The following is an 11,883-nucleotide window of genomic DNA, read 5'->3' as shown; positions in this document are numbered from 1 at the left end:
ATGGATGATGTGTTGGATGCCTTACAGATTATATAACATATGGATGATGTGTCGGATGCCTTACAGAATATATAGCATATGAATGATGTGTTGGATACCTTACAGATTATATAACGTATGGATGATGAATTGGATACCTTACAGATTATATAACATATGGATGATGTGTTGGATGCCTTACAGATTATATAGCATATGAATGATGTGTTGGATACCTTACAGATTATATAACGTATGGATGATGAATTGGATACCTTACAGATTATATAGCATATGAATGATGTGTTGGATACCTTACAGATTATATAACATATGAATGATGTGTTGGATACCTTACAGATTATATAGCATATGAATGATGTGTTGGATACCTTACAGATTATATAACATGGATGATGTGTTGGATACCTTACAGATTATATAACATGGATGATGTGTTGGATACCTTACAGATTATATAACATGGATGATGTGTTGGATGCCTTACAGATTATATAACATATGGATGATGTGTTGGATGCCTTACAGATTATATAGCATATGAATGATGTGTTGGATACCTTACAGATTATATAGCATATGAATGATGTGTTGGATACCTTACAGATTATATAACATGGATGATGTGTTGGATACCTTACAGATTATATAACATGGATGATGTGTTGGATACCTTACAGATTATATAACATGGATGATGAATTGGATACCTTACAGATTATATAACATATGGATGATGTGTTGGATGCCTTACAGATTATATAGCATATGAATGATGTGTTGGATACCTTACAGATTATATAACGTATGGATGATGAATTGGATACCTTACAGATTATATAGCATATGAATGATGTGTTGGATACCTTACAGATTATATAGCATATGAATGATGTGTTGGATACCTTACAGATTATATAGCATATGAATGATGTGTTGGATACCTTACAGATTATATAATGTATGGATGATGTGTTGGATGCCTTACAGATTATATAACATATGAATGATGTGTTGGATGCCTTACAGATTATATAATGTATGGATGATGTGTTGGATGCCTTACAGATTATATGACATGGATGATGTGTTGGATGCCTTACAGATTATATAACATATGGATGATGTGTTGGATGCCTTACAGATTATATAACATATGGATGATGTGTTGGATGCCTTACAGATTATATAACGTATGGATGATGAATTGGATACCTTACAGATTATATAACATATGGATGATGTGTTGGATGCCTTACAGATTATTTAACATTAATGATGTGTTGGATACCTTACAGATTATTTAACATGAATGATGTGTTGGATACCTTACAGATTATATAACATGGATGATGTGTTGGATACCTTACAGATTATTTAACATTAATGATGTGTTGGATACCTTACAGATTATATAACATGAATGATGTGTTGGATACCTTACAGATTATTTAACATTAATGATGTGTTGGATACCTTACAGATTATATAACATGAATGATGTGTTGGATGCCTTACAGATTATATAACATGGATGATGTGTTGGATACCTTACAGATTATATAACATGAATGATGTGTTGGATGCCTTACAGATTATATAACATGAATGATGTGTTGGATACCTTACAGATTATATAACATGGATGATGTGTTGGATGCCTTACAGATTATTTAACATTAATGATGTGTTGGATGCCTTACAGATTATTTAACATTAATGATGTGTTGGATACCTTACAGATTATATAACATGAATGATGTGTTGGATACCTTACAGATTATATAACATGAATGATGTGTTGGATACCTTACAGATTGTATAACATGAATGATGTGTTGGATACCTTACAGATTATATGACATGGATGATGTGTTGGATACCTTTGATACAAGCTCAGTCACAAGACCGAATTCACAGCATGTAATTCTTTGACTTATTTTCTAATTGCGAGTTGTTTTATAATCTTTGAACCACTTAAGATATTTCAATGAAGCTTCAGGCAATTATATATCATGTATAGTTTTTGGCTTGCATATTATAGCATCACCGCAGCTTCAAGGTTAAGGTAATGGGAAGAGAAAATTAATTCAGAATCTTTGATTTATATCATTGTCCAGAGTATACCTTATGAACCACTGAAGATAAGTTCACAGAAGTTTAATTTTAATGAAATTTTTATTATGTATTGACTGTGTGTTATATACTGTAGATGTGTCTCCACTCTCAAGGTGAAGGTTCAGCAAAGGAGAAATTAACTGAGTTGTATCCTTATTTAGAGTAAAATTTGAACCAGTGAGGATATTTTATATATAACACTTTTCTATTTTGTAGAAATTTACTTTTCAGTGTTCTGTGTATTCATATTTGTACCCCTATGTCAAGGTCAAGGTCACAAGAAGTAATGAATGTCAGATGCCTGTTTCCTTATCAAGGCTGCCACTTTTAATCTTGAGGTATTTTAATGACACTTATCCAGATCCACACCTTATCATTTTGTAGCCAAGTATCTAGCTCAAAGGTTAAGGTTATTAGTAGTGGGATAGTTATAAGACAGACGGTAGACTGAAATAGTCCTAAAAACAGACATATCATGTACCCGCTGAAATGTTCTGTTTTTTCCCTGTATTCTTGAAGCCATTGAATTAAAATATTGTGTTGTTTTGCCAAAAGCTAAAAAATATAGTAGTTTGATTGATTTTTTTTGTGCAATTGTCTAACCCCAGCAGTTTTTTGGACTTGAACACTGACAACCTTGATTTTTATCAGAGCGATATTTGGTATGTGGCACAAAAAATTTTGAATTTTTTTTCAAGCAAGCCAGATTCTCAGAAGTACTATTTGCCAAAAATGATAAAAGAAACCATGAAGCATTGGATACCGGTACTTCAAAAATGCCCCTGACATGTGGGAATGGCTTTATTAGCACACACTTGAATGAAGATTTACAAACTGTCCCAAACATGTGGAAATGACTCTATTAGCACACCTTTGATAACGCTAAAATATGAAGATTTGCAATGGCCATTAAGAGTCAGAAAAGAACAACAGCTTCATTACAAAGCATTTCCTAATATCATAAAGAGAGCATTGAGATTTGCTTATTTTCTGAAATGTGTTCTATCTTCAGCATTTGCAAGAGACTTCTGTATCAAATTAAAAGGGTGAGCAAACCTCTCCAGGCTTCTTATTCTGGAAAGAATTTACTGACCTGCTAACCCACCTATAAGGCCAGTTTTCTTTAAGAACAATCATCGATCACTATATCAGGTGAATATAATGTACATCCAACCAGTTGACACTTACCTCGAAAGCATCAAGTAATCATGTCCATGTTGCAATGTGTCCACTCATGTGGCCTAGTGGTTAGAGCATCTGCCTTGGATGTTGGAGGTCGCAGGTTTGAACTTATAAAAATGGTACTAGCAGCTGCCTCACTTGACGCTCAGAATTAAGAGGTTTGGGTCAGGACTGGTCAGCCTGGTGTCAGGATAATGTGAATGGGTGGGACATCTATGCAGCATGATGCCCCAGTGCTAGACCACAATAAACTGCCACACTGCAGACATTGTAGTGATATGACTTAATTTTTTTTAAAGCTATGTTAAAAATCCAAACACACACCATATTGCAATGTGGCTGGCTGATATTTTAAAAAATTGTTGAGGCAATGAAGCTACAGCCATTGTGCTAAGACCCAGTGGTTGTGCATGATGTTGAGTAACAATTCAGATGAAGATTTATGAAGTCATTGTGTAAGGTTTGATGATTGGGATGTTCCATACAATACTTGATAATTTACCACAGAATAATTGTATTTTTCCCCACAAAAATCTAAATGCCCAAGATTTCATTGCAGTGGAAGGATGCACAGCAGAGTATATTTAATAGGTATGAACATTCATACCAACCAAGTCTTAATCAAAGACAAGGAACAATTAGGGGAAAATTTATGCCAACTCAGACAAGGAACAGTTAGGGCTCAAGTTTTAAATGGGGAACTGCACAAGGTTTCTCAAATTTTTAATTTTTGTTTTGCTTTTGACATTTATTGTGGGGGTGGTGTAAGCCACATGCGAACAAAAGCGGACAAGGGGGGGGTAGGACAACAGGTATTATCTGCAGACGTCCTTTATGGACAATGCTAAGCAAGAAGTCATTAGTGTCAGATGTTCAAAGTTAAAGTTCACTGTCCAAAAGAAGAAAAGTGGCTTTATTTTGTCAAATTTTTTAAGTTGTCTGTAAATTAAGGCACTATTAAATACAGGGTGAGAGGATATGTTGTTGTTAAGTGTATTTATGTTTGAGTTTATTTATTTCTGAGTTTGATTTTATATTGGTAATCATTGTAATGTTATGGATGAAAAATAGAAAAGTTCTGAATTTGCAGAATTTAAATACTTTAATGTTATTGATAGTTTTAAACACCCAACATTATGCAGAGTGTATTATGATGATGTCCATCTGTCTGTCTGTTACCAGTTGGGTTTCTGCACAATAACTTTAGTTGTCTACCCTCTACAATTACCAAAATTTGTGGATGGTCTACATTTGTGGTAAGTGAGAACCTGATCGATTTCAGGCTCAAAGGCTGAAACAAGAAGACTGTTTCCACACAGCAATTCAAGTTCTTCACCATCTGCAGTCACTAAAGCTTTCTATATATCTTGCACTTGAGGTAATAAAAAAAATAATTAGGTGTTGAAAGGTCAAGGTCACTAAGAAACATGACTTTCACACAATAACTATTTGTATAAAACATAGCCTACTGACTCAAAAAATTGTTTTCTGCTCAGTTTTATCACTTTTACATCACAGACCTGGACCAAACTTCATGGATGTCTTGCATTGTGATAAGAGTTTGGTGGTCAAAAATCAAGGTACAAGTTAGCTTTGAAGAAAATATTTTCTGCAAAAAAATTGAGCAATCCGTATAGAGCTTTATTGAATACATGGTATGCGTTTAATGTGCTCTTGTTTGTATTCTTGTTTATTATGTTTATTTGCTTGATGAAAATAAATAGCTGAATTTATCTTGGCATTGTTTTTAATTTTATTGGTGAGAAATAGATCTTCTAATTTATACATTTGCAGAATTTGCAATATTGATCGTTTTTATAAGCCTGCCATAATACACAACATATTATGATGTCTTTATGTCCATTCATCCATCTATTATCAGTATTTGTCCCCAGAGCGATCTGAGGTGCTCTCCTTTACAGATTGATCACACACGTGTCACCTCTCACAGTTCACGTCTCTGCTCAAACAACATGGGTATGTGAGAAAGCTTGCCGGTAGCTTTCAGAGGGTCAATGGTTCTTCCTACCACCATATAGTGTCCGTCATGCATAGCCTATCATATGCTTAAAAATGGCATTAAACCCCACAAAACCAAACTTTTACCAGTTTGGTATCTGCACAATAATTTTAGTTGTCCACCATCTTCACTTACCAGACTTTATGGAATGGCTTGCACTTGGGGCAAGGAAGAACCATATTGATTTAATGATTAAAAAACCCTCTAAGGTTGAGGTCACTCTGATTGGAACAAGGAGAGCAGTTTCTACACAACTCAAGTTCTTCAGCATCTTCAGTTAGCATCCTTTGTTGATAGCTTACACTTGGGGTGAGAAAGAAGCCAATCAGTTTCAGGGTCAAAGAAGAACACTGATTTCTGCACAAGGGGTTGAATTGCTCATTGTCTGCAATTGCCAAACTTTTGCATGGGCTGTTTGTGAGGTAAGGAAAAACCCAACTAATTTCAGGATCAAAAGGTATTAATTCATGGTAACTGACTGAAAGAAATAAAATAGCAACAGCACATTAACTTCATTTGTCTGAGTTCTGTGGTTATGAAACTTTGTGGATGGTTTGCACTTAGTGTAAGAAATTGATTGTGGAGACAAAAAGTCAAGGTCACCATGACTGAAAAAATACAGAATGGTGTCTACACTGTAACATTAGCTTCATACTTCAACAAAACTTTGTGGATGGCTTGCACTTCGGGTGAATAGGAAGGCTAATGATTTTGGAGTGAAAAAGTCAAAGATCAAGGTCATGACTGAAAAAAGAATAATGGTTTCAACACAACATTAGTTCTACATCACAGTCCTGGCCAAAACATTGTAGATGGCATGCAGTTTGTTAAGAAAGATTGCTACTAATTTTGTGGTCAAAAGGACAATAGTCAAGGTTACTCGGGGGAAAAAAAATATGGTTTATACAGAAAGATTTCAGTTATCTATGCAGACTGTTAAATATGGGTCTGGCATATAATGTGTGATTCACACTCTTATTTTTTCCCCCACTGGCAGTCTGATTCAAATCAGATCTCCGTTGTCCTATGTGAAGATCTGATGACAACCGATTAAGGGTCATGTTTGGTGACCTTTGAATTAGCCAATGAAAATGCAGCTTTCAAAAATCTGAAAGTAAATAAGATCGTTTGGTACACATTCATGCTCTTCAGCCTCAGTTCTCTGTCTCCATGTGTGAAGTTATAAAACTTCATCTGATTCGTTGATAAAATTTGTGATTATGGTAATGACATGGGTACCAGAACATTACCCCTAAGCAGTTGCTGTCGGATCTGTATGTGAAACAAAAAAATCCTGCAGGCTCCCATGGTTGCCTCTGCACTTAATAACCTACTTTTTCTGCTGTGCCTTACTGCCCCAAACCAAACCACTGGTAGCCATGCATCAGCCTTGGGAACATTAAGGACATGCATTGTGAGTTCCTTTAGGGTGCATAGGAACAATTGGGTTACAGACTCTTCATGGATCAGATTGGTTGAAAAAATAAACTTGGAATAAAATCAGATGAACTTTATGTCAAAAACATCCATGTTTATCATTGGATAGTGTGTGTGTGTGTTTCTGCAATAATGGTATAAATCTTAGATATCAGAGAGAACATTTTTTTTTGTCAATGGCTGCATGACCCTTTGTCCTATCTGTTACATTTTTAAAGCTGATATCAAGAATTCAGTTGTGAGCAAATAACCTGTATGCTAAGACAAAGCCTTCATTTGCTAAATAAATTATGATAAATCAGATCATGTTTACTTATATATAAAGCCATAACTATGGGATTGAACCTTGGTCTGCAGATGTGCTAAGAAAGCATGTTGCAGCTGTACCTTATGGTATAGAAGTAATATTTCCTATCCTAAATCTAATATCTTTAACATTTAATAGGTAGAAAATATATAAGTTGCAACATAATAGTATGAATGAAACTTGACATTTATTTAGTTTATCATAAAAGAATTTCAACCGTTGTCCAATACCGAGATACCACACCATTGTTAGCCAACATTTTACCAATGTTGCTAAATGACCTATTTCAACATATTTCTCTCACTGACCCTCTGTTGGGCCAACATTAGCCCAGCTGTGCATTGTTGTTGAACCAGTGTTTCATCAGCATTTCAATTGTATGAGAATCTATTGGGCCATTGTTGGGCCATAGCCATTGTGCAAAATGAAGTCGAGCTAACATCATGTAGCCAAGCTGGGCTAATATAGGAGACAAGTTGTCATCCATTTGACCAACAATGGTCTAATTAAGGGCTAATGGGAAAATGACACAATGTTTGAAAATGTAAAAATATGATACTTTGGGTACAGCAAAAATTAACACATGGCAGCCATTTTGAAGTGTGACTTTTCTCTTTGTACCCATAGTTTTTGTTTGAAAAAAATGACACAAGGGGAAAGGTAACGGTAAAAACTTTTATTAAATTTTGCCATGTACAAATATTTTGATTAGACATGAAACACCAAGGGTACAAGTGGAATAGGTTTGAACATACACTACATGCTGACCAACTCACACCTACTGAACAACATACTGTTTGACTGACCAGCCCCAGTCATCTATTGACCAACACCCACCTACACCTACAAACACCTTTTGACTGAACAATAGTCATGAACTGACCTACACATTCTCGTGGGTTGGTGGTTCTTTCCGGGGTTTTCCCGGGTTCTTCCTCCACCATTAATACTGGCCGCCATGTATAGCCTATCGTGTGCTGAAAAATGGAGTTAAACCCCACAACAACAACAACAACAACACCTACACACACTATCCAGCACTCTGAGTGACCAAAATCATACACAAAGTGACTAGCACCCATGCCTACTAGCCAATACACTGTTTTGACTGAGCAAAATCAACTCTTCTGATCTATGCCTACTAAACAACACACTGCAAGACTGACCAGTACCTACACCTACCAACCAACATCCAAAACTACTGATCACCATGCTGTCGGATGTGAAAGAAGGGGAAATAAAATCACTGTATAAGCATAAAGATACTCATCACATGGAAGGATAGGTGTCATCACATAAAATTCACATAAACATACTTATACTATCACAAACAAGACAAGAGTGGAGCTTTGGTTTAAGTCTTTAGTTGTGAAAGACAAAAAACAAAACATCCAGCATATATGCATAAAAACTCGTGTTTGGCAATGATTGAGTAGCATCTTTGTTTCTGAGAGAACTGGGTAGGCCTGTAAAGCACTTGTGGTTTTAAACCAATAATTGTTAACACACTTTTTCACTTTTCTTCACTGCAAGTGGTTCAGAATCTAAAACTCTTTTGTGACAACCTTGAATCACCACATAAATTCTTTTGACAAAAACATTTGTCTCTGTCCTTTCCTTAATTGTCCACTTGGGTATAGATAGGGGTGCTTGGATGAGCAAAGATAACCACTATGTAAGATGGCAGGAAATCTGACCTGGTCCATATTCCAAGCAGTATTCAGTGGATCCAGACTTGCTAAGTTTTCTTGATTCACTCCAGGGGATATTCAGTATAGTAAGATCAAACCACACTAAAAGGTAATTGCTGACTTAATCAATATTAAAGAAAATTAAGACGGTGTAACAGTTCTTGTTGACAATGACATAACTCCTCAACAGACCACTAATCTAATGAGGATCAATTTTCAACAAATGCTCCAAACAACGTGGATAATATGTATATTAAACAGTTCTCATATTGAAAAGCAGATAACATGCTCAAGCTTTCCAATAACTAAGACAATTCTAATACAAGGAAATAAATATTTATCTTGGACCTATAATGGCTTCCTTGAATCATGTGACATGATAACCAACAACACCAGCATTGTATCAGCATGGTCATCTGCAACTAGACCCAAAACTTCTATGCTAGGATGAGCCAAGCAAACAATACTCCATTTTTTCACACCTTCACTTGCATTGATAGATTCAAGTCAAAGAATGCCTAAATTCTTTCTTACTTACACCTCAACCTGCCCAAGGCTGGGCAGAAGAATTAGACCTGGATAATTATGAGCACAGTGTAGAAGATGAAAATCCCAGTTATCATTTTCAAGAATTTATACTGATAAACATTAAATGACCGTTACTGACTCGCAGGAACACATAGAGGAACTGAAGCAACAATCTGGGGCTATTCAGGAAAGAGGGTCACCTCAACCTCTGATATTGCTACACAAACAGAGAGCCGAGTAATGGCAAGTGTATATATCCAGGCCACTCAAATGCCTGCCAACACGAAATTTTCAGTCAGTACACAGGCCAGTACACATGAAGATGATGGTGACAAAATGGTTCACAGGAGCTGTTTCATCATATCTGCACATCACATGATCCCACTGAAGAATGATTAGGACCCATCTCAACAAAGATAAGACCAAAATCAATGGACATATCAGTAAACCCAAACCAAGCACAGATCATCAAAGAACTTTAATTATTGGGGTTTCTATCGTTAAAGGAATCAGCACAAAATGGCAAAAGAAGACACCTAAGAGGGGCAAAAGTAGTAATGTAACAGATACAGTATTGAAAATTGACCTCGCACATTACAAAACAATAGCAGCTCAGATACGTGGAAATTATGCAGGTGATGGTCATAGCCTGTGTGAAATCAAAGACGATTGCGAAATTCCTCTTTACACACTGCGTTCTCAGTGTACAAGCAACATAATAGTGTCTAGGATACCTCCTCGTATCGATGTATAAGTGAACCAAATAAATTAAATATTTATTGACTATGTGAACAGTTTAATCTGCGCTATATAGACCAGTATCGTTCATTCTTTTTGGGCTTTTAATCCAGTGTGGAATATCTGATTACTTTTACTGTCAAATGATATTTCAAAGCAAATTAGATTAAGGCTTACACTGCATCTCCCTTCCTGAGAAGTTTACATTAAAATGAAACGTGATCTGATGATCACATTTCTAAACAAGCTACATCAGCTTCATTTGTACAAGTTTAGTCTCTCAGGTGGTTTTGACAATCTTCCTGAACGTGTGAAATATCCGTTTTGAATGGTTAGCACTGCTTTGCTTTCATCTGAGTCGGTCAGAGTATCAGTGTTTGAAACATTCACTCTGAGAGGCTCCGATAATGTAGTAGGTATGGGAATTAAATTTCTCCTATAACGCCGTATCTCTCCCTCGTCAGTTACTACCATGTAAGAACGAGGTGTAGATGCCTCAGATTTAATAATTCCTGAAGAAAAATGATCTTTAATCCATCCTTTATTCCTTACCTGAAGTGTTTTCATATTTCGGGCGCGATGTCGACGATCATAATTTCTATTTGAGTTTGCTGTTGATAGTTTTCCAATTTCTTCAGTTTCATTAAATCTGGTCATTTCGGCTCTTAGTTTGTTTGGTGCCGTTGGCAAAGTAGTTTGTAATTTTCTTGCCATAAATAATTCAGCAGGGCTGTATCCATTTGGTAATGGTGTTGCGCGATATGTCAAAAGAGCTATGTAAGGATAGTTTGCTTTTTTTAAGCATTCTTTTAATTGTTTGAACAGCTCTTTCGGCGAGACCATTGCACTGTGGATATTTTGGACTACTTGTAATATGCCTGAACCCATAATTTGTCGCAAATTCTTTAAGTATTTCGGATGTGTATTGCGGACCCATATCTTAAACTAGTACTTCTAGTATACCATGTCGCGCAAATATTGATTTGAGATGACTGACAATTGCTTTTGAACCTGTGCCTTGCAATTTTGCTATTTCGATCTAACCTGAGAAATAATCAGGCACCAAGAGATATGTTTGACCATTCAGTTCAAACAAGTCTGAAGCGACTCTTTGCCAAGGTCAGCTTGGAAATTCATTTGTTATCATTGGTTCAGCTTGATCTCTTGAGTTTTCGATGCAGTTTTGGCAAGACTTTACCAAGTGTTCTAGCTGAGTACTTAGTCCTTTCCACCAAACTGACGTGTTGGCGCGTTCTCTGCATTTAACTATGCCTTGGTGACCATCGATTCTGGTACGACCAGGTGTGTACCTTTCATTAAAAGACCATTTTGAATTGTAAATTCACTTCTAAATGCCAAGTACGATTGAAGTTTTGCCGTCAATAGCGGATTTCTCTGGCCGCCCCTTTTCACAGAATTGTACAAGTTGTTTGCAAATCGAATCATTTCGATATTCAGACTTTATTTGTTCAAGTCGAGTATTTGATGCAGGCAAATTACTAAGAAATCGACATAGGCGTTAGTTTTAGCCTGAAATTCTCTGTCACTCTCAGAGTGATAAGTTAAACGTGCTCTGGATAGAGCATCATCAGTTAATGGATTTTTGCCAGCAACATGAACTATGCAAAAGTTTAATCTCATCAAACGCATTCTAAAGCGTTGAATTCTAAAGGTTAAAATCTCCCAAGATTTTTGTGCTCATTAGTGGTACTTAATGGCTTATGGTCAGTTTCTTGTTTGAATTGTGACCCAGTTAAATAGCTACTGAAGCGTTCACAAGCCCAAGTGATTGCAAGGACATCTTTTTCTACTTGAGCATAGCGTTGCTCAGTTTCTGACATAGCTCGCGATGCGAACACCAC

General features: G+C 36.1%; 1 long non-coding RNA gene across 1 annotated transcript; it reads right to left on the bottom strand.

The window, feature by feature from the left end:
- Window positions 1-711: 711 nt before the first annotated feature.
- Window positions 712-2,228, bottom strand: LOC149805955 (uncharacterized). Its single transcript, XR_016419830.1, has 3 exons — window positions 1,884-2,228; window positions 1,329-1,365; window positions 712-788 (listed from the first exon to the last, which is right to left on the bottom strand). It is a non-coding gene; the product is annotated as an uncharacterized LOC149805955 (long non-coding RNA).
- Between the last annotated feature and the right edge of the window lie 9,655 nt (window positions 2,229-11,883).

The sequence above is a fragment of the Sinohyriopsis cumingii genome, chromosome 2, assembly GCF_028554795.1.
Source record: "Sinohyriopsis cumingii isolate HCF-2022 chromosome 2, ASM2855479v2, whole genome shotgun sequence".
Lineage (NCBI taxonomy): Eukaryota > Metazoa > Mollusca > Bivalvia > Unionida > Unionidae > Sinohyriopsis > Sinohyriopsis cumingii.
Note: the sequence above shows the minus strand (reverse complement) of the source record. Positions and strands in the feature narration are given on the sequence as shown.